Here is a 22,620-nt window from a genome sequence, read left to right as displayed (position 1 = left end):
TCATATCGTGTGTCGTCATGTCGGTAGATTCCATAGTTTCTTTCTTGTCAATCACGTGGTGGAGAATTTCTCCCTGAATCGTAACTGCGCGCTGGACCGTTCCGTCTAAAGTTATTCTGTCTCCCCTGATAATATTTATTTTGGTTCCCATATTGTCTGTTTCTCTGATTGTCTCTGTGATAGTCATTACCGCGGAGAGGTGATCTTTCCCTGTAATTATTACTACTCTGCCAACGGTTGTCATACTGGTGGTGTCTGTTTTGGTCACGATTTGTGTTGTGAGAATAGCCTTGTCGCGTCCAGTTATTATCGCGGAATTGTGACGGATGTGACCTGTAATTGTTGTGTTCCTGTTTCCGCATTCTGCGATTGTCAGTGTCAATTTCCAATTCTTGTAACAGTCCCTGAAAAGCTTCAATGTCGTCTTTGCAACGTCCTGCCAAAATAATGTGTCGTAATTGTTCAGGCAATTTGATTAAGCAAATGCGGATAAGTTCTGAGGGGCTGTATGGGTTTGACAGGTACTGATTATTGTGCAACATGTCTTCAAAATATTTCATAAGACTGGAAAATTCAGATTGTTCGAAACGTTTCATCATTATGATGCTATGTTTTACTCGGTCTTGTGTGGCTTGAGACCAATATGCTGAGAGGAAGGCATGGTAAAACTCTCCTTCACTGTGGCAATCGTGAATGACCGACCGCATTCTTACAGCTGGTTCATTCTCTAAGTAGCCACACATAAATTCTAATCTGTGCTCTAATGACCAATTTGGAGGAAAACAATGAGAGAATTGATGGAGCCACGCTTGTGGATGAATGTCGTTGCCAGAATTCTTAAACGTTTTGAATTTACGTGTAGTAATGAACAGCTTATAGTCAAAATCATCGTGTCGGCGAGTCGCATGTCGGTCATTGTTACGTCGTGTCGGCGGTTCAATCTCAAAATTCGGTGCACATTGCCAATTTCTTTCATAATTTCCGAAGTGTCCTGTGTTATTATTTTGTGGTTGTTCCGTATTTCTAAGTCCCTCTTCCCGTATTGGAGCGCGAGTGGCCTCTGAAATACGTAATTCTTGTATTACCTGAGTCAGCTGATCTTGTACTTCCCGGATTTCTCTTTGTTGTTGCGTATTAATTTGATTCTGAGTTTGTTTGAATTTCCTAATTTGTTCGCACTCTTCTGTGTCATTAAAGACTACCGGTTTTGTGTCGTTCAGATTATTATCTACCTTCGTACATAAGTTAGTGAACTGATCCGAAAGTTCGGCTACTTTCTCCGATAGTGAACACAATTCCTCAATGTGTTTTTCTGAACCAAGTTTCAGAGTGTCCATTTGTGTTGAAATCGAATCTACTGTGTCCTTTAAGTTTTCCTGAGTTTTTGGAAGTTGCGTAACCGAATCGGTAGATGCAACTGAGTCAAATTTAGCTTGCAAGGTCTCATGATTTTCATGAACAATAGTTTGCAGTTCTTTTATGGCTGCTTCGTGATTCTGTAATGCATTTTCATGCCGCGAAAAAATAGGTTGAAAATGCACACAAATTTGTGTTTTTACGTCATTACAGACTTTTTGACATTTCGATTCAATGTTATGTAACTCAGTAGTTTAATCTTCACGTGTTTGTTCAAGAGTTTGTTCCAATGAGTCTAACTTTTGAAGTTTTTGCTGTGTTTGTCTCTGATTTTGTTCCATTGTGTCTAACTGTTGCTGTGTTTGTCTCTGATTTTGTTCCATTGTGTCTAACTTTTTAAGATTTTGTTCCACTGTGTCTAACTTTTGAAGATTTTGTCCCATTTGTCACTGACTTTATTCCATTTGTTGCATTAATTGCAATAATAATGTATTAGTGACTGGAATCTGTTACTCTATGCTTTTTGGCAGTGCATTTTCAGCGGCAACATTCACATTTTGACAAGCAGAAAATGTGTCTTGACTCATTTGAGAAAACGGTGAGGACGCAAAACCTGAATCTACAGTATTTGCAAAATTGTGTCCTGTCATTTCGGATTCCTGAGGCGAGCTGTTGCCGAGCGATCGATCGATAATGCTTCCCTGTTCACTACCTGTTTCACTGTCTACAGCATTGTTTGCAGCCCGCTCCATTTCCCTATGCACAGTTACCAAATTACTACTTTGAACGTCTGTTAATTCATTACACAGTGGTGCTGGCAAGCTACGCTCGTCGTCACTATTATTTCTCAGTTTACTTTGGAGCCTAGTGTTACGTTTTTCACACGCCATTATTGTCACAATATTTCACACGATAACATAGAAAAGCACAATTTGAAGAGCAAAAATAAGAGAACACATTAACATAGCACTGAAAATAATATGTAGTTAATTGCAAGCGCAGCTGCGAAATACTTGGTGCAAATCTAAATGCATGCCACAACTGTGTACAACAATGAAAAACTACAACTACAAAGAAAATTCTCTCTACAATTACGCGCTAGCAATAAACAATAGCTACACTAATTACACAAACTACAAGAAAAAAATCGGAAGATTCCAGTGAGGTATCCTAGGCTAAGGGTCGACATATGAAACGTCCCCTTAGAACAATTATACAAGACTGTCCTTTAACTGATACACAATATTTTTTTAGCGCAACGCAATCTGACTTTCAAAAATCCCTACAAAAGAATGGCCCTGACTAACATTAACCTATAAGTTTCACAAATCACTTACCTCACAAAAATCTTCGCTACTCAAGCTACTGCAATACAGCGAGCGCCACTAAATAAAAGATTCAAAGTACTGAAGGCACTAACTACTGATAGGCATAGTTAGCAAATGAAAGATTTTGATAGAGAACAACCAATGTATTTACCTCAATAGTCATAATATATATAGCAGTTCATGACAAATTGCAGAACTCCGCCATCTCTCTCCCCACATCCACCACTGCTGGCGGCTCACCTCCAACTGCGCAACGCTACGCGCTGTTCACAGCCAGCTGCCTAACACTACAATGGCGAGTATTACAACAATGCAAAGCAGCCACAGACTGCACACAGCACAGCCAGTGATTTTCATACAGAGGTGGCGTTACCAATAAGAAAACCTAAACAGCCTACTTACACAGGTTTAACTGATTGTTGCTGATGATCTCTCCAACAAACCGCTCAGGCACAAAGCAATGATAATGAGACACATAACGAAATCAACTGCACGACATACCTTGCCAATGAGTGATACTAATTTGCACCATAATTCAGCAACAAGAAAAGCAATTCCGAAATTTCAGTGATTGTAAACGAATAACAAGCAAGTTAATTGGGTGGTAACTAATTCATAATTTGACTAGATGAAATGGTGAAGGATACTAATGCCAATGAAGTCATAGGAATCACGACACAATGTTTCAAGTGGAAATCAAAATAATCTGTCAGACATAGGAATATATACTGGCTCAAAGTATCAAATAAATTGTTAATTATATGGTGAACATGAGTTTTGTTGTGAAAATGAAGTTATGTGTTTTCGTGATAGTAAAAATAAGGGCGTCAGTAGTCTGGTAGAAAGCGTTAGTTAGGTGTAAATGAAAATTGGAAGCCAGAAGTGCATTAAGATGATGCTCAAAAAGATATCTCTCACAGCTTAAAGATAAAGAGGATAATATGGGTGTAATGTTATACATATGTGGACGAGATAATCAGGAACCCAGAATTGGTACAAGGTAAGGTGAAAGCTACCAGGCCCAAGGGCTCAGGGCACACTGCAGCAGGTTCGGCTAGACTACCAATCCAGGTGAGTCCAGGTGCAAGGACAAGGAGCACGTGGCCAGGAATGAGAAAATTCCAGCATGGGGAATTTTGACACTTGGGAGGACACGTAATGCTCCAAAAAATGGCAGAATGTCAGACAAGCTGAAAGATGGCTTGGTACTGTTCTCTGAAGGTCCATAATAGTCTACAGTCAAATATTAATGCAAATCTAAATACATCTGCGATCTCTGAAAAATGAGGTGCATCCACTGGCACAAAAACATTTCAGCAACTTTAAATCTACAGAAGTTAATATTTCACAGTGAATAACTAATCTCACAATGAACCTCTGAATTAAAATCTTTTGAATGTTTCATGGGATTTCAATATTTGATATCTCAGATGATATCACTGCAGTGCGGGTAACATCGCTGAAGGCTACGTATCAGTATCTACTTTATTTCTTGATCTATTACGTTTTTTTATATTTTTTCAAGATGCAAATATTTCTCAGAACATTGTGTCTACCACAAGTGCACAGCAACTGAATACAGCATCGATACCTTATACTATCACACTCGTGTAGTTATTTAACGAACAGTTTACTATTTACCCAGTAACTTTGTTTATATGTTGTTTTCCAGTGGAATTAAAAACCATGGTAATTTAAAAGTAGTCAACCAATTCTGATAGCTAACACCACTATTGTAAAGAGTTCCAAAAGATGCATCTCTCAAATACACATAAATAAGTGTTTAAATAATACTTAGCTATAATCTATAATCATTTAGTGTGAACACCCTTGCACAAGAATACTGGCGTATTTATTTATGAACCAACTATTACTTACTTTTACTGTAAATGTGTTCAAGGAAGCGATTCAGACACTTTTACGCAAGTTCTCAAGGAGGCAGATCTGCCTGTGGTAAAGAGTGGTATTCGACATGGAGCTGTTTGATTCTAGACAGTGAACAGCCACTACCATACTTTAAATTCTCGTGGAAAACTATATTTTGAGAGGCCAATCTGTGATACAGACTAGGACTCTGTCTTTTGCCGCTTTGTTTACAGAATTGAGAACATATGGAGTATGAGTTACTATTCTTTTCACTGCATGTGTTAATTTGTGAGCCATCATGTTGAACTCTGAACTGTTTTAGGTTAGACAACATTTTATGTATTTTGATTACGAAATGTACCTAGTTTTCACGATTTTTTGATGAATTTTGGGTTTGAGGATTTTTCTACCATTCTCTACCAAACGATATGAAGGGAATATTTAAGAGTTCGAAATGAATCGAAAGCTTTTCCACACAAACCTTCAATAAATTGTTGGTGGGACAAGAGAGAAAGAGATGCGTTTTGTGAAAAGAAAAGCAGCAATTTTCCAGGAATCAAAAAGGTTAACACATATTAGACAAAGAAAATAAATTCCTCGTGAAAGAAAATCATGGATTGTAAGTAAAAGAGAAGTTGTTTTTATCAGAACAAGTGCTAGATAGATTTGAACGAGAATTATTTAAATTGTAGGACAAACATTCAGTGCCTTATGGGAATGAAATACGCACATGGTGGAGATGGGTAGAAAGAAATTGAGATTAATTCAAATGTTTTCTGCTGTTGAAATTTGTAAATATAATTAGAATTAGTGGATAACGCTTGGATTGAAAACTGTTTACAGAAGTCCGAGAATTCTATGGTAGCCTCTTTGTATGAAGACAGATTGGTTAATGGTAGATATGTCATATTAATGTTGCGTCGTCCTGTTATTTAAATGTTAGATTCTCTATTTTGGTTGCAGATTGTGCTGGGTATGAGTTTAATAATCCTGGCAGTAAAATGATGAGTGTCGGACCACAACTAAATTTCACGTGTATCTACTTTTTGATGAGGTTTCAGATGGTTGCACTTTCTGCTACAGCGTGCGAGATTTATTACAGACTATTTTCCGAACGAATTTTAGTTTCTAGCAACAGTTTATTAGTCACACATTCTAATTATTTGACTAGCAAGTAAAAGTGGTGTGAATGGGATACTTGAACCGTGATTATTAGTACTTACTACACGCCACCTGCTCGTATGCAGTTCATTCCGCAGGGGTAGTGAAGTTCAGTCTTACCTGAAAATAGAACAAACGAGTTTTAATTGCTGGTCAACTTTAGAAGAAATACATTTCTACCTATGAATTCTACAGCTATGAATTTCACAACTGAATGCTAATCTATACAATAAATGAAGATAATTTTGATTTTATAACGTGATTATAGTATGTTGCTATGACGCTAGAGCAATTAAGTTACTGAAAAATCGTTAATTTAACAAAAATATATATCTTAAAAAACAGTTTCTTCATTTGGTTCCAGTAGTAATGCTGTAATATTTCTGTGGCGGTAGCTGCGTAATCAGTGAGCGTCTGTAAGGAACTTCCTTTGAAACTTCCTTTTGCAACATCAGGCTGGAGCTCAAAAAACATACTCTTGCGATTCACTAGGAGTAATCTTATCAAATCACGCTACACCTCACATTTCAGATTTTACTTGCACCACGGCGTATTCAAGTTTTCCGTACAATCAAAGAAGGCCCGTTTGCTCACTTCTGCCGTGGAGCTCGAGTAATATTAAAAAATGGTTCAAATGGCCCTGAGCACTATGGGACACAACAGCTGTGGTCATAAGTCCCCTAGAACTTAGAACTACTTAAACCTAACTAACCTAAGGACATCACACACATCCATGCCCGAGGCAGGATTCGAACATGCGACCGTAGCAGTCGCGCGGTTCCTGACTGAGCGCCTAGAACCGCTAGACCAACGCGGCCGGCTCGAGTAATATTAACCGATATGAATATGGATAGTGAAAACTTAGTGACATAAAAATTTTACTTTGCCTTAGGGCTCACATCGGTCAGAGCGCGTGTCCAAATAAATCAGTAGACGACCACATCTTGTGCCATTCATGTGGATTAAACAGAGTGGCAACCGATCAGTGTGTGCGCCAAGATAGTTGCATTTTGATTCTGTTTCCTACCAGGGCACCCGCCACCTACTACATTTTCATGGTTTTAAATGGTGTAAGACCTTGGTAGTGTTTTCTGCTATACACAGAATACCCTACGTTGTGTAGTTAGCAAAACAATTCGTTATTCTGACGAATGGGTTTCCCCTTTATCACGTAACACTAGAACAAGTTGTACGGTGGCAGCGAAGTACAGATGTAGATGTAAGACCCAGTGTAACTTGCGAATAGTCATACAGGCCGCTGTGTTCGACGACTGTTAGTCTCTCACACCACAATACCACCTCGAATTACAACGTAGGAATATCATATTAAACTCAGTGGGAAATCGTCGCGGGAAATGCTTCCCATTTGAAAATATGCCGTGAATGAAGTCGGAATGTTGCCGCTACATGGTGCGTCTGACGCGAGTATAGACACGAAATCTGAACACATAGGTGCGTATCAAACAAGGCAGCACGTCTCGAGTTAACCAAACTTGAACGTGGGAAGATAATAGGCGCAAGACACATGGGCAGGACCACATAGCAGTATTCAGCATTACGTGGTCAACTGTGTATTTGATGGATCTCCAGTTTCATAGCAACCATGTGAAAGACGTGTGTTGTGATAAGAAAACACTGAATACTCCCATAACTAGTGGTAATCAAGCCCTGTAACTTCCAATCTATGCAAAAAGTACCATTCTCATACTCCACAAAAATAATTTGGATGCGGTATCTGACTCTCAAACCTGAATAGAAATAGTTTCACATACAGCGCAATCGAAAACAACGGACTTGCATAGCTTACATTTGAATTTTCATAGTGAGTACCGATTCGTGAAGGACAATGAATTAAACTAAATATGTGTCAGCTCTCTGCTTACAGCATCCAACGGCGAGATAAGTACGTTTCCTCAATTTTGTAATTGTTGCATTAGAATGTACAGAATCTATAAGCCATCAGCAGGACATATCCTGTTCATCTACCTCGATTGCACCTGAAACCTAATAGGGAGCGTGAAAACAAAATTCGCTTAATATCAATACCTTGTAAAAGATGGGAATACAGTGATTGATTTCCGAAACAAATTGAGTACTGTGGGTCGTGGCATGTTCCAGTGGCTTAGAGCTGAGTGGTAAGATACATTTTACGATAAATCGGAAAGAAGTGGATCTTTAACAGAAAATGTTCAAACTCAACAAAATCGTTCAAATGGCTCTAAGCACTATGGAACTTAACATCGGAGGTCATCAGTCCCCTAGACTTAGAACTGCTTAAAACTGAGTAACCTAAGTACATCAAACACATCCATGCCCAAGGCAGGATTCGAACCCGCGACCGTAGCAGCGGTGCAGTTCCGGACCGATGCGCCTAGAACCACTCTGCCACAGCGGCCGGCTCTAACTCAACACCGCAGGGATACTCGAATCTACAAGATTCAGTTTTGTGACAAGCGATAGGAACATCATATTCTCATCTCACAGTTCTCGAGTAAGTAAAAAGTATTATACACTTCCGGAGAAAGTAATGTCTGTGGATTTACAGCACGGCAATCCTATAGCCAAACACCATTTAACTAAGAATAAGAAACCTATACCCTTCCATTTTACTGTGCACGAGTTCGTGACTCCGATTCCTACTTGCAGAGTAATCGCAACAAATAAGTGCCAATCTAACCTCGAGAAAATCAGTAATCTACACAACGGCAAGTAAACTGAAATTGTCTCCCCAAATTCTTCATTGATTATAGCAGCATGTACTTCCATCAGACACAGTGTTCTCGTCAAACACAAATTCAAATGGCTCTAAGCACTGTGGGACTTAACATCTGAGGTCATCAGCCCCTGGACTTACAACTACTTAAACATAACTAACCTAAGGACATTACACACATCCAAGCCCGAGGCAGGATTCGAACCTGCGACCGTAGCAGCAGCGCGGTTCTGGACATAGCCAAACACAGCTCCACAAACTAGCACGCAACTGATTCCATAACAGAAAGTTGGCACCACTCGAATGATAGTGTACTGGTGAATTTTCCTTTAAACAAATAGAAACAATGGACTGCAAACCGCAAACGATTCCCATTGCTCAAAAGCAAGCAGACTCCTCAAAGACGTAAAACTGCAACAGTGACCAAGCAAAGAGGTTGCTACATTGTGAAAATAAATATAACGATCTACTAGAAATAAAACATATTGGGAAAAAATGAAAGTGCCAAATGGACTAGCAACTTCCACATATTTCCTAAGACTTAAACCACCTCTCGGAACGACTAGACGTGTCTGACGAACAAACGCTTGATGAAATCAACACGAACTACACGAGAAAAATTGCGGGTAGCATTTTAAGGTGAATGCGTCACTTCTCAGGAATGAATCGAAAGCCTCGTAGAGCCCATACCTCGAAGCATTACTGTAGTTTTAAGCGCTCGGTATGAAAATCACTTCTTCTGCCTTTCCACGACATATGGCCACTGAGCTGTACAGTATGTCCTATACTTCTGAATAACGTTACGTCATTCTATTGGCAAAGAAGTTTCAGTCTGTAGGGGAGTATGTTTTTATTTGAAATTAACTGGTAAAATAAAACTGTGTGCCTTTTGCGGCCGAGTGTTCTACCGACATTTTTCTTTTTCTTTTTATTTATTTCTGTGGGGCAGGAGTTCTCCTGTTTCCCCTTACAGCCCACCCTGCCTCCCTCCAAATGTGGTTTTATGGCAAGCTCCTCACGATGCACTCCTGAACCTTATTTTTAATGCGTAACCACAGGTTCAAACCAACAAAAAATAAGGAACTTTTCAAAACACAGACATGACACCTGTTCCAAAACAAACAGGACCTCTTCTAAGCCAATAAGGCCCCTAAATTAAGCAAGGTTTTTATTTTATAAGAAACAAATTCCTTTTCTAGACAAGACTCCTTTAATGAAATGAAAATTGTCTCTCAAAACTTTTTTTTGTCTAAAGAAACGAATCTCGTCTTTTAGAGCAGAGCTTCTTTTCTAGCACGCTCAAGATACATCTTCTTAAACAAGACACCAAGTATTCTGTCTGAAGTCTACGAGGATCCCCTTTTAAAACAAACAAATCTCCCCCTCGAGAACGAATAATAACTAACGAACTCTCCTCTTTTTCTTTCTTGTAGAACAAACAAGCGTACCTCTTCTAAGACAATCCAAACTCCTCTTTTAACAACAACGAGGCTATTCATCTGAATCAGACAAAACTTTTCTTCTATAACATAAGAGGCTTTCCTTCTATAGATACTAAAACCTCCTCTTTAAAAATGTGGGGTTGCCCCTTTAAAATACGTGGCCTCTTTTCCAAACTTGCATTAAAATAACCTTCTTGAATAGAGAGTGAGTGACGTAGATCACCATTAAGCGTACGTTCACTTTGTTGGATTCCAATTTTCACCTCCTCCAAGTGGGCACTATCAGTATATTCTGATACCTAGCATGGGTCAGATGGTAGTAAAGTGATCGAAAACCGAGTAAAGTTACCTTTGCAGTTCGTGTATTGTAGCAGTTTGTTATGTTCCACTGTCGGATAATACCAGTAATTTTCGAGCTTGATTTCAGTTTCCTTGTTTACTGTGTAGTAAGTATAACGAAGTGTCAGAGATTTGAGTGTTTTTCATTTTTACGTTAAGGTACATGTCTTGTTCAAAAAATGGCTCTGAGCACTATGGGACTCAACTGCTGAGGTCATTAGTCCCCTAGAACTTAGAACTAGTTAAACCTAACTAACCTAAGGACATCACAAACATCCATGCCCGAGGCAGGATTCGAACCTGCGACCGTAGCGGTCTTGCGGTTCCAGACTGCAGCGCCTTTAACCGCACGGCCACTTCGGCCGGCTACATGTCTTGTGATTGACAGTCTTTTTGGATTGTATATGGATAGCAAAGCCCTCATTATGACCCCATTTTTCGTTTCATTCACTGCCAAATTTGAAGCCTCCCACACCATGAGATGCAATGTATCGTATTCTCAACGTTACAGCGAGTACACTTTGGAGGGGAACTAAGCTCTGTGTAATAAAGTTCGCTGTTTGTTGTCATCTTTGGGAGAATTACCCGGTGCCACAGAGATCGTGCAGTTGAATTAATCAGTTTAATGTGGACATCTGTCCATACCTTTTTGCAGTTCTTACGGTTACGACTGAAGTATAGAAGAACGACTGATGACCTGCTCTAGCAGCTTCACTTCTTCCAGGGCAGGCCGTGTGGGGTGCTTGGATAGCTCAGACGCTGGAGCACTTGCTTGCGAAAGGCAAAGGTCCCAGATTCGAATCACGGTCTGGCACAGAGTTTGATTCTGCCAGGAAACAACATGATTATAGATTCTGTTCTGAGACTTAATTTTCGTTATGATTCCATCGACTGCGTAAGAAGCCGTCGTTGAAAGTAAATTAGCGTTCTGTTACAACATAGAATTCTAGCGCCATTCAGTCCTCCGAGACTGCGTAGTATTTCACCTAGTAGCGTGGATTCCTGCAGGATCTGTTCCGTCATGCACTGTTTAAATAATTATGGAGGGGCTGGCAAACAGCAGTCAAGCTGAGGAGAATTTCCGGCGCGTGTCATGATGAGAGGTCAGGCCGAGGGGGTGTGGTAGGCTGCCCAGGACTCAACCACACAGCGGATGAGGGGCGAGCGTCAGTGGCAAGATGGGCTGCCGCACCGCAGGCATCAAGACCGCCTGACTGGCCCCTTAATAACGGCCGCCTTTGCATGTTTAATGCTTTAATTCCCCTTTTCACTGCAACGGCGGCATCATCGGCGCTGCTCTACGGACTCAAGGCGTACCTGTCGTAGCGGCGAGGCACCAGCCCGCGTTGCCGCATTGCAGGATCTTCTGACATGCACGGACGTCGCGGTTACTGGGTAAGTTCTGCAGATAGCCCCCTGCTCACCCTGCATTTTGGAAGGAAGGGTAGAGGGGCGGAGGGGTTTGTAATAAGAACATTCAACTGTGTCGTCTGGAAGTCTCTCATCATAGTTTTCAAGAAGTTCTGGAGTCTTCACCAGTCAAACGATAACGTTTAGGGAGAGAATAATTTGCTTGGGCACGTTCGGTCACATCTGCTTCCCCGCCCACATCTACTTCATTGTCCTACTTGTACGGAACTCCACCTGTGGCGTCCATAGTTACGATGCCACTCTCTTGTAAGTTGGCACTACGAGAGAGACTAACTACGCCGACCACAGCGCCCTCTGGCCGACGCTGTGGAACTCATGGAGTGCCGTCTTGATTTCACCCTTTTCTTCAAGAGGAGACGACCTGGAAATATCGCTTCTTGTATAGAGTTGGCTAGCTTGCTATTGCGACTTTGTATCAGTTACGTTCAGTTAAAGTTTGGACAACGACGAGTATTAGGTAGTTTTGAGATTATACAGAACAGTCACATCCTAGCCTAATTTATGTATGCATTTGATATTTACTTGTGGTTTTGACTCTATTAAAAGTGTTAAAGTTAGCCCGCGGGATTAGCCGAGCGGTCTAGGGCGCTGCAGTCATGGACTGTGCGGTGGTCCCGGCGGAGGTTCAAGTCCTTCCTAGGGCATGGGTGTGTGTGTTTGTCCTTAGGATAATTTAGGTTAAGTAGTGTGTAAGCTTAGGGACTGATGGCCATAGCAGTTAAGTCCCATAAGATTTCACACACATTTGAACATTTTTTGATAAAGTTACATGCAGCACCGAAGTGCTTCACCTCTCCTGCTTTTACTCTCTTCCTTCACTTTCGGCCTATATTACAGAAGCAGTTCACAGAACCAGACCTCCGCACCGCCTAGCCAGGCTGGATACAAAATGTTCTGAGCACTATGGGGGTTAACATCGGAGGTCATCAGTCCCCTAGAACTTAGAATTATTTAAACCTAACTAACCTAGGGATAGCACACACATCCATGCCCGAGGTAGGATTCGAACCTGCGACTGTAGCGGTCGCGAGTTCCAGATTGAAACGCCTAGAACCGCTCGGCCACACCGGCCGGCGCCGGGATACAAAACTACCAACAAGGGAGACATCTGGAAAGGGAATAAAAGTTCAGGGACAAGAACAGAAATTAGAAGTTGGGCGATGACGTAGTAACCCAGTAGACAGCAAAAAATTGAAGGATGTGTTTAATGAAATGGATGGTGCCTTAAAAAGAGGTTATAAGACGAACGTCAACAGTATTCAAACAAGGGTAACGGAATGTGGCAGTTAAAATTCAGTGATGCTGAGAAAAAGTAGAAAATGAGACTCTGAAAGTAGTTGACGTTTTTTTTCTGTTTGGAAAGCAAGACAAATGACGATGTTAGAAGTAGGGATGATATAAAACGTATTCTCGCAATAGGAAGAAAGGTTTCTGGAAAAGCTACATATGTTGACACCAGTGGAAAATTCCTCCTGTCAGATCGCAGAAAAGGCTAAAATATTCCTGTTTAAAAGACTGACTGAATAGTGCAGTACCGGCTGCCTCGTTCCACCCTTCTCATCACCTTTAAAAATGTTTCCAAAAATTTTGGCACGAGAACGAATTCGTGCTTATTTTGACAAGCAACTCACCTCTCACTAGCACGAGGTCTCCTAACTGTGACTAGCTCACAGCCACTATTCCATCTCTGTAGGTCGCTCATAGCCGGCCTCTCCCACTTGCCCATTCTCTCTCACTCATTCAGCCCAGCTCGGCGTCGTTATTTATTTGCGTCGTTGTCTCCTTTCTCACAGCCACAGCTCCTTCTTTCTGTCCTGCTACTATGTCTCACTGTCTCCTCCTTGGTCTGCCTTACTGCTACTATCTCATTCATTCCTTCTCAATGCTGCTGTCTCTCCTCATTGTCACTACGTTTCTCTTCCTCGCTGTCATTGTCATTATCATCCACTCCGTCTCTCTTTATCAGTGACTCTCGCCAACATCCACTTTCTTCTTCTCTTTATTCCTCTCCCACTGCCACTGTCTCATTTTTCCTAGCACTGTTCTGTCACGGACAGCAATATTTCTCGGCCGCTGTGTCCCTCTCTTACTCTCACGCTGCTATTGTTTCCTTCGCTCTTTCTATACCGCAACAACTCTCTATTGTCTTCCAGTACTTATCACTTTCCAGTCTCTTTCCCATAGCCACTATCACCATCTCCTTCTCTCTCAGCACAAAAAAGTGCCAATATATTCTTATGGCAAACTTTTCGGGAGAATTTTTGAAGATACTATGGAAAGTAGAAAGAACGGCTGGTACCCCACTCTGCAAACAGTCTCCCTAACTGGAGCTAATCCTCTTTTTTTGTGCTTCGACTGGAGCATTATTCCGGTGGATCCTTACTTGTCTCTGTCACAGTGGGGCATGTTATTCATGCGAAAAAACCTTCGTCGGTGTGTCAAATTTTGATAATTTACATACATAAAATTAAAATAACGCAGACTTAAATTTACACCTCACACCAGATTTTACGTACACAAAAATTTTGCATGTGCTTCAGTACCATTCTGATGATAACTGAGACGCTTCACAGCATATCTATCTGTGCTGCGTCACTTTATAAGCTACGTTTTCGTCTCACACCCGACTTTACATGCGTATTTTACGTTTACATGTAAGGTAAGTTTTAATCTCTGTATCTCGGTAACGGATAAAGATATGGACAAAAAATTTAAGGTTGTTCGACATCGGGATCTTAGAACAATATCATATAAATTTCACACATTTGCTGTGCATAGCCGTTGGCATCCGCGGTTCGGTTTTGGTAGTAGAAAAGACGAAATATTCTTTTTGGGGAGTTTCTAAGGAAACGCCCCCGCACTAATGGTGCCTCCATAAACCCCTTAAAGCCAACCGTAGACCACATCAAATCCAAAACGATCCAAACTGTGTTCTCCATTTACGTAAACAGGAGGAAGTTTGTAAAATTGTAGGATAGTGACGGGCTGTCCAAAACACTTTATGCTACCTTCTTATTTACCAATAGAACCTGTGGTTGAGCGCAGGAACTTTCTGGTTTTTACACGCAGCGTTTTGGAACATACTAGGCAACACACACTGTCGCATGTGTACCGATAAATTGACATAAACGAAGTGTAAGTGAGCCTTTTCTGAAATTATTTGTCTGGTGTGTCTCCTTATACGGACGTAAGGCGCTACAGAGAACAGAAGTTTTTGAAATACTGTGCTAACGGGCAGTGCTGATGATTACGATATTGCAGTTCCGGTGTTATTCTGATGACGATACTGTGATGACAACAATCGTTACTAAACACACCAGATGAATTCGATGTTGCGAATAACGACTACCATCAGCTGTAGAACGGAATGACGACACTGAAAATTTGTGCCGGACCAGTACACGAACCCGGATTTCCCGCTTATCGCCAGCTGTCGCCTAACCATTTACCTACCCGTGCACGACTCACGGCCATACTCAAACTTCCATATAACGTCAACCTTACGTCTACCGTCTGTACTCGCACAAAAGCGGGAAATCCAGGTTCGAGCCCCGGTCCGGCACAAATTTTCATTGAGTCATTTCATTCTACAGCTGATGCTGGTCATGATTCGCAACTGCGAATTCGTCTGTTATGCTGATGATTAGATATCAGGCTTGGTAAGTAATGAAGAGATACTGAATCAAATCGGGGAGCAAATGAATTTGTCGCATGACTTAACTAAGAGATGTCTTCAGTTGACTTAGCACATCCTGAGATATCAAGAAATAGTTAATCAGCCACTGGAAGGAAGTTTGTAAGCCGAGAATTGTTCCGGGAGACCAAGGCCTGATTACTGTAAGAGGGTTCAAATTGATGTACGGCGCAATAATTATGCAGAGATTAAGAGATTTACACAAGAGAGATGGCGTGGAGGGCAGCATCAAACCAGGAATCTAATTGAAACCAACAACAACAAACAAGTGCTCCCTGTATGCACTGTCTATGGCCTTTCATAATATTAGCCCGGTGGCGGAATTAAGAGCTATTTTACGAAAACGAAAAGCATAGATGAATTGTTCATGCATGTTGTTTACAAACAGAGTTGTCACTTCTTGTTCTCTTTCTGAAGTTAGCTGACCGATGATCCGGTTAAAGTACGGTTCAACCCTCCACACTCTGTTCTGTGGACTCCCCCTCCCCCCTCCCGCCCTTGTAATGAATCGGTGGTCATCGTTTCGAATGACATGAACGATACATACAAGACGTTTGCTTGACATGATGCCCGTTATGTTTAGAGGGGTTTACAACTACCTAGTTTACTATTTTTTTTAGATTGAACTTTCAACAGCATCCACGCTTCGCTTCGCAGTGAACCAAAGATTTCCGAAAGATATCGGCCAGAAACTTGAGGATTACGAATGTCATGTTTACGGGTTTCCGACAGCCATGGCTGGATCATTGTCTTACAGATTTGACGGACTATTCAACTCCATTAAATAGTTGAGACAGTGGTGTTGTCGATTTCGGACTTGAATTCCTTTACGTTGATATCCGGTTGACATGATTAGAGGACAGAAAATCTAATTAATACTTCCCCCCGTCTATAACCCGACAATGCAGAACCAAACGTTATTCATGACAAGCAGTTTTACAGCTGTTGCAGACACAGAAATGATTCTAGCTACTATGTTGTTGTAGTAGTAGTAACTTTATTCATCTGTAGATCTCTTTTTACAAGGCTGTAGGACATGTCAAAGTATTTACAAGTTTATACCAATTTAAAATAAGCTAATTCGTATACACATACATTTACAGACTTCTAGTTAGAGACAATTACTAGCTGTACTCCTGGTATACAATACTTTTTTTTACAAATAAGTTATTAAATAATGTAATGCCACACTGTTCACTCATATCTCACTATCACTCACTTCACAGACTATACACACATTGTTTCATAACACTTCATGCAGTACACACACAAACACACACACACATATATATATATATATATATATATATATATATATATATATATATATATATACTGGTGATCTCTGGGCAACACACACACACACACACACACACATATATATATATATATATATATATATATATATATATATATATATATATATATATATATATATATATATATGTATGTATATACTGGTGATCTCTGGGCCATTTCCTGTTCCGCAACTTCCCATTTGCTATTCTGAAAAACTGAGTCAGTTTGTTAGTATTCTGCTATGCATAGCTTGCGGGTAAGTATTTCTAGAAAAGGAAAAAAGAAGGATGGAAACATAAAGTGAAAGTGTTATCAGGAATGTTAGATGTTTTATAATAATAATAATTATAATTATTATTATTATTATTATTATTATTATTATTTATTTGCATAAATTTTTTATCAAACCCGAACTTTGTTTTATTTAAGTAATCCTTCAATGTAGAAAATGTTTTGCATAACAGATACTTTTAGCTGCCTTTTTAAATAAGTGTATTTTAGCAATTTCCTTCATCTCTTTTGGTAATTGATTGTACAGTTTTATTCCTTGGTAGAAAATGCTGTTTTGAGTTTTATGTTTATTTCTTCTTGGTAAATGTTAGTTGGGTCTAGCTCTTGTTACATGGTCATGGACAGAACTGTTTGTGCAGTAATTACCAATGTTAATTTTGATGTGTACAACTGACTGGTAAATATATTCATATGGAGCAGTTAAAATCCCCAGTGTTTTGAACAGATCGTTACAATGAGCTCGACTAGTATTTTTGGTTATTATTCTTATGGCTCTTTCCTGGAGTTTGAAAATTGTGTTCATATTTTGTGCATTTGTTCCCCCAAAAAACAATGTCATAGGTAAGAACTGAGTGTACATATCAATAATATGTAACTAAAAGACACTGCATATTCTACACTGATGATGGGATTCTAAGGGCAGAACATGCTGACGACCTTCTGTTTGCAAGTACCTTTTTGTGTTAATACCACTTTCACTGAGAATCAATATTCATCCCTAGAAATTATGCATTTGTTCCACAGTCTATAGATGTGCCATCTACATTTAATTTAACATTGTCATTTTTCCTCTTCAAACAGAAATTCACGGCATTAGTTTTCTTTATGTTCAATGTCACTTTATTGCTTACTGACTAATGATAAACTGCCTTGAGAGTTTCATTTGCTTTCTCTGCAAGGAGTTCTCTTGTTTTATCAGTGACTATAGTATTACTGTCATCAGCGAACAGAATTTTTTCTCCTTGAGTAACACTACTGGGAAAGTGTATATCCACTCGATTCTGATGACATATAGCATTGAAGCTTGAAAATATTGTATAAACTCTTCATCTAACTGCAGACTTGTACGTTCTCTGGCATGACTCAATAACACAATTTATTGCCCTACAAAACACGCTACAAATAATCCCGGAGGCTCTGCTTGTGGTTTAGCGGACGGTTGCTGGCATTTCGCAAAGGGCGCCACGAATTATTTATCCAGCTGCAGCCCCGCAGGATAATGTCGGCAAAAATGACGAGGCGTCCTTCAACTGCAACGCATTACAAGTCACGGGGTACTTGGAAAAGATTTTCGGTGCCGCATAATTCGCAAATATCCTCTCTGATTAGTGGTGCTGGTTTATGACAAAAATCAGTGGTGTCGTTGGATTTTCAAAGTAACAAATCGAGCGTATTTCATGTAAGATGTTTAGAAATGAGACGTCTCTTCGACATGTTAGGAGGGTACAATTCGCCTCTTCTGGAATTCAAGGTGCTCAACAACCAACATGTTCCCCAAACTGCGTAACTGGCATCGTTCGAAAAATTTGGACTACGTGGGATCTACATCGTATCCAGACCGACTCATTTCTGTTTGTCGTCGATGTTGTTGTCGTGGTCTTCAGTCATGAGACAGGTTTGATGCAGCTCTCCATGCTACTCTATCCTGTGCAAGCTTCTTCATCTCCCAGTACCTACTGCAACCTACATCCTTCTGAATCTGCTTAGTGTATTCACCTCTTGGTCTCCCTCTACGATTTTTACCCTCCAGGCTGCCCTCCAATGCTAAATTTGTGATCCCTTGATGCCTCAAAACATGTCCTACCAACCGATCCCTTCTTCTAGTCAAGTTGTGCCACAAACTTCTCTTCTCCCCAATCCTATTCAATACCTCCTCATTAGTTACCCACCTTATCTTCAGCATTCTTCTGTAGCACCACATTTCGAAAGCTTCTATTCTCTTCTTGTCCAAACTAGTTATCGTCCATGTTTCACATCCATACATGGCTACACTCCATACAAATACTTTCAGAAACGACTTCCTGACACTTAAATCTATACTCGATGTTAACAAATTTCTCTTCTTCAGAAACGATTTCCTTGCCATTGCCAGTCTACATTTTATATCCTCTCTACTTCGACCATCATCAGTTATTTTACTCCCTAAATAGCAAAACTCCTTTACTACTTTAAGTGTCTCATTTCCTAATCTAATTCCCTCAGCATCACCCGATTTAATTTGACTACATTCCATTATCCTCGTTTTGCTTTTGTTGTCGTCGATACATAAACAAATTTGCTGAAAACTGGGATAGTTAACTCAGATAAATTATGCCTTACATTTCCCAATATGTCTGTAGCGCTGAGCGCCGATCCATTTCTGGTGAGCTCTATAGATAATAGTTGTCTTGCTGGTGAACGCGTTATCAGTAGCCTGAACCATGTAAGTCCAGATGAAGAGCGCTAAGGGAAGAGTTCCGGTTTTATCTACGAAGGATAAAAGGAAAATATCTTTGAGTCTTAGTAAGTTATCTTTGAATTATCGTAGTACTGCTGCTACTTTGGTAATACACCGGCCGAAAAAAACACGAAGCACTCAAGACGTCATCGGATGTCATTGTGACTTCATACAACTAGGTGGGGTATGTAAATGACTGGAGCAGGAGATTAGTATTTAACGTCCCGTCGACATGGTTAGAGTTGCAACAAGATGAGACAGAACGGACACCAGAGGGCGTTAGTGTTGCTCGTGTCCATTGTTGTTACCAGGCTTGATCAGACATATACGGGGCGTGAACAGCGTCAGATGAGTGAAGGACACAGAGATGTTGTGTATTCGGCTGAGACTGCTTTATCACCTCTTTGTAAAGTTTCAAACGGGGCATCATTGTCAGTCTCCATCTGGCCGACAAGTCGAATCATGCAGTATGCAGACTTGTTGAGCATTCGGATGTGACAGTGTCCTGATGTTGGAATGTATGGCAATAAGAGGGCACGCATGGTCCTTGTCAGTATTGTGGTCTACCACGTCAGACCACATGGGAGGATCGGCGTACAGTGCATCAGGCACATCGTGTTGGGAATGCAGGAGGAGGCGTATGTTGTCTTAGAACAGAAAGATTCCCAACAATTAGCAATAATATGATGTATATTAAATATGAAGAAATACTTAAATGATGCTTCTTCTCTAAATGTCCAGCACAGTTAGCCGTCTGAAATTATTACAGCTCCTCTAAAGTATTGAAGTCCTGTCACTGTGCGTTTCACCGATGCAAACGTAGAGTCCACAGCTGGATTACGATGCCTACGGTGCCCAAGTCTCGGAGACGACAGCCGACCACTGCGATTTGGCGGCAACTGAACACCGTACACGACTCGGCGCACTGAAGAGAAATGTCCGCCATAGCTCAGTGCTCCAGTATTTAACGAGGCATCGACCAACCGCTATTCACACGCGTGTTGCCCATGGGTTTGCAGCTGCGGCTCTTGGAGGACCACTGTATAATTCCTATAACCAGTCCATACAGCTGGTACGCTACGAGTGTTTCGATAGCGGCTTATCGATGGTTGTGCGGTACGGCCTGGATTCGTGAGAACCGTCACCACACACCTTTCACATCTGCGACTGCCATCCGAGAACAATTTATGGACTCCATAAAACATTCTGCATCATTTTTAGAACAAGGAGGACTAAGGCACTACTGTAACACCCATCCTTAGGCTTCCTGTAACACCACAACACAAACGGTAGTGGTTTTAGCAGTTTTTTGAATGAGTGGGAAGAGGTCTCAAACTTCCAGTGTTCTGGAGAGGATCATCGATGTTATTTCTGGTGTTAGTGTGCGGGGAGCCGTCGGGTATACAGTCAGGTCACGGATGGTAGTAATTAAGGGAACCCAGGTGTCACAAAGGTACATCACGCACGTCCTGCTTTTCGAACACACTGCTCTTCCACGCATGGAATGTGTCTCTGTGAACTGTCTGCGAGATGTTGTTGCATTCCCGTGATGAGCAATATGCCCTCATCTGTACGCGATAGAATGTGTGGGACCAGTTCGGACGTCCCAGTGCTTGCGTCCCTTGATGGACCAGTTGTGGGCCAGCTTCCTCAGGAGAAGATACAATGGCTTTGTGACTCCCTTCCCAACCGAATCAGTACACGAAACCAAGTCAAAAACGTGTAACGTCACGCCGGTAAGCTCATAATCATGCTACGAAGTTCTTGTCAATTTGACTCGATTTTCTAATAACCGAAACAACATCAACAACATCACACAACTTTCATTTTGTTTCCACTTCCCCTTCTCCATGTTTCACTATTTTTTCACGCAGTTTGTTTTAATTTCAAACACGTTTATCTCAGGTAGAAGGTATTTAAAACGGTAAGGACTGTGAGAAACTTATTAACAAGCGACAGATCTATATGCTGAAGGCACTCCCCGTCCACGTTATCCCAGTCGTCTTATACTGATCACACTGCCCCAATTCCAAAATCTGAAGCGGGGGATATTGGTATCCAAGAAACGTAGTACAAATACCAACATCCACCTACGAAAACTCGTTGCTACGAATCTGTAGTGGAATGTTAAGTCTTCAAATTAAATCATGTTATTGTTTTTGATGTCGTCTTTAGTCCGACAACTGATTTAATGCAGCTCTCCATGACAACCGTGATGCGCAAGCAAGTTTATCTCTTCATAACTCTTACAAGCTATATCGATATGTATCTTCTTACAGTAAAAGTTTTCTCTCCCACTATAACTCTAATTCCCCCACTTCCTTCTAGTACCAGATAAACGATTTCTTGATGTCTCAGCGAACGTTCTGTCAACCGATCCCCTGTATTAGTCAGGCTGTGCTCTAAAGTTCCTCCCTTTACAGTTAGATGCAGTATCTCCTTGTTAGTTATCCGAACCACCTACCCAGTTCATAGCATTGATCTGTAACACCACATTTCCAAAACTTCTATTCTCTTCTTGTCGGAACTGTTTGTTGGCCACGTTTCACTTACGTACAAGGTTACAATACAGGCAATACAAAAACTAAACTCCACCCTAACACGCCATGAAGGCCCAACGGTACCAGCCGGCCGCCGTCTCATCCTCTGCCCACTGGCGTCACTGGAAACGAATGTGGAGGGGCATGTGATCAGCACACCACTCTCCCGGCCGTATGTCAGGTTAAGAGACCGAAGCCGCTACTTCTCAGTCGAAAGCTCTCCAGTTTGCCTCCAGACAAATACCTTTAGAAAGTATTTCCTAATATTTACATCTATATTACATGTTAAAATGAATCTCGTTTTCATGAATAATTCTGTCGATATTGCAGTCGACTTTTTATATACTTTCTACTTATGCTATCGTCTACTACTAAAGCTATTACTGTTGTCTAACTTCTTAATAATTCCATCAGCATCCCTGACTTAATCTAAGACACTTGATAACCCTTGTCCTACTCTTACCTTGATGCCGAAAAATCACAAAGCTTTCAATTCTTATCACTAAATTTTAATTCCCCTTCGAGTTTTCTCATCGATTTCTCTCGTAACTCGCTCAATAAACAATAGCTTCCTTTTCGTATCCATGAACTCTTGTAACTATAGTCTGGTTTCTGTCTCCTCTTCGTAAACAATCTGCTTAATTTCTTTCATCTCATCGCACATTTTCTTTAACATCTGCAGACCACGTGGCATGTAAATTGTAGAAGTGAGATAGATGTTAG

Source organism: Schistocerca piceifrons, chromosome 2, assembly GCF_021461385.2.
Source record: "Schistocerca piceifrons isolate TAMUIC-IGC-003096 chromosome 2, iqSchPice1.1, whole genome shotgun sequence".
Classification (NCBI taxonomy): domain Eukaryota; kingdom Metazoa; phylum Arthropoda; class Insecta; order Orthoptera; family Acrididae; genus Schistocerca; species Schistocerca piceifrons.
Note: the sequence above shows the minus strand (reverse complement) of the source record.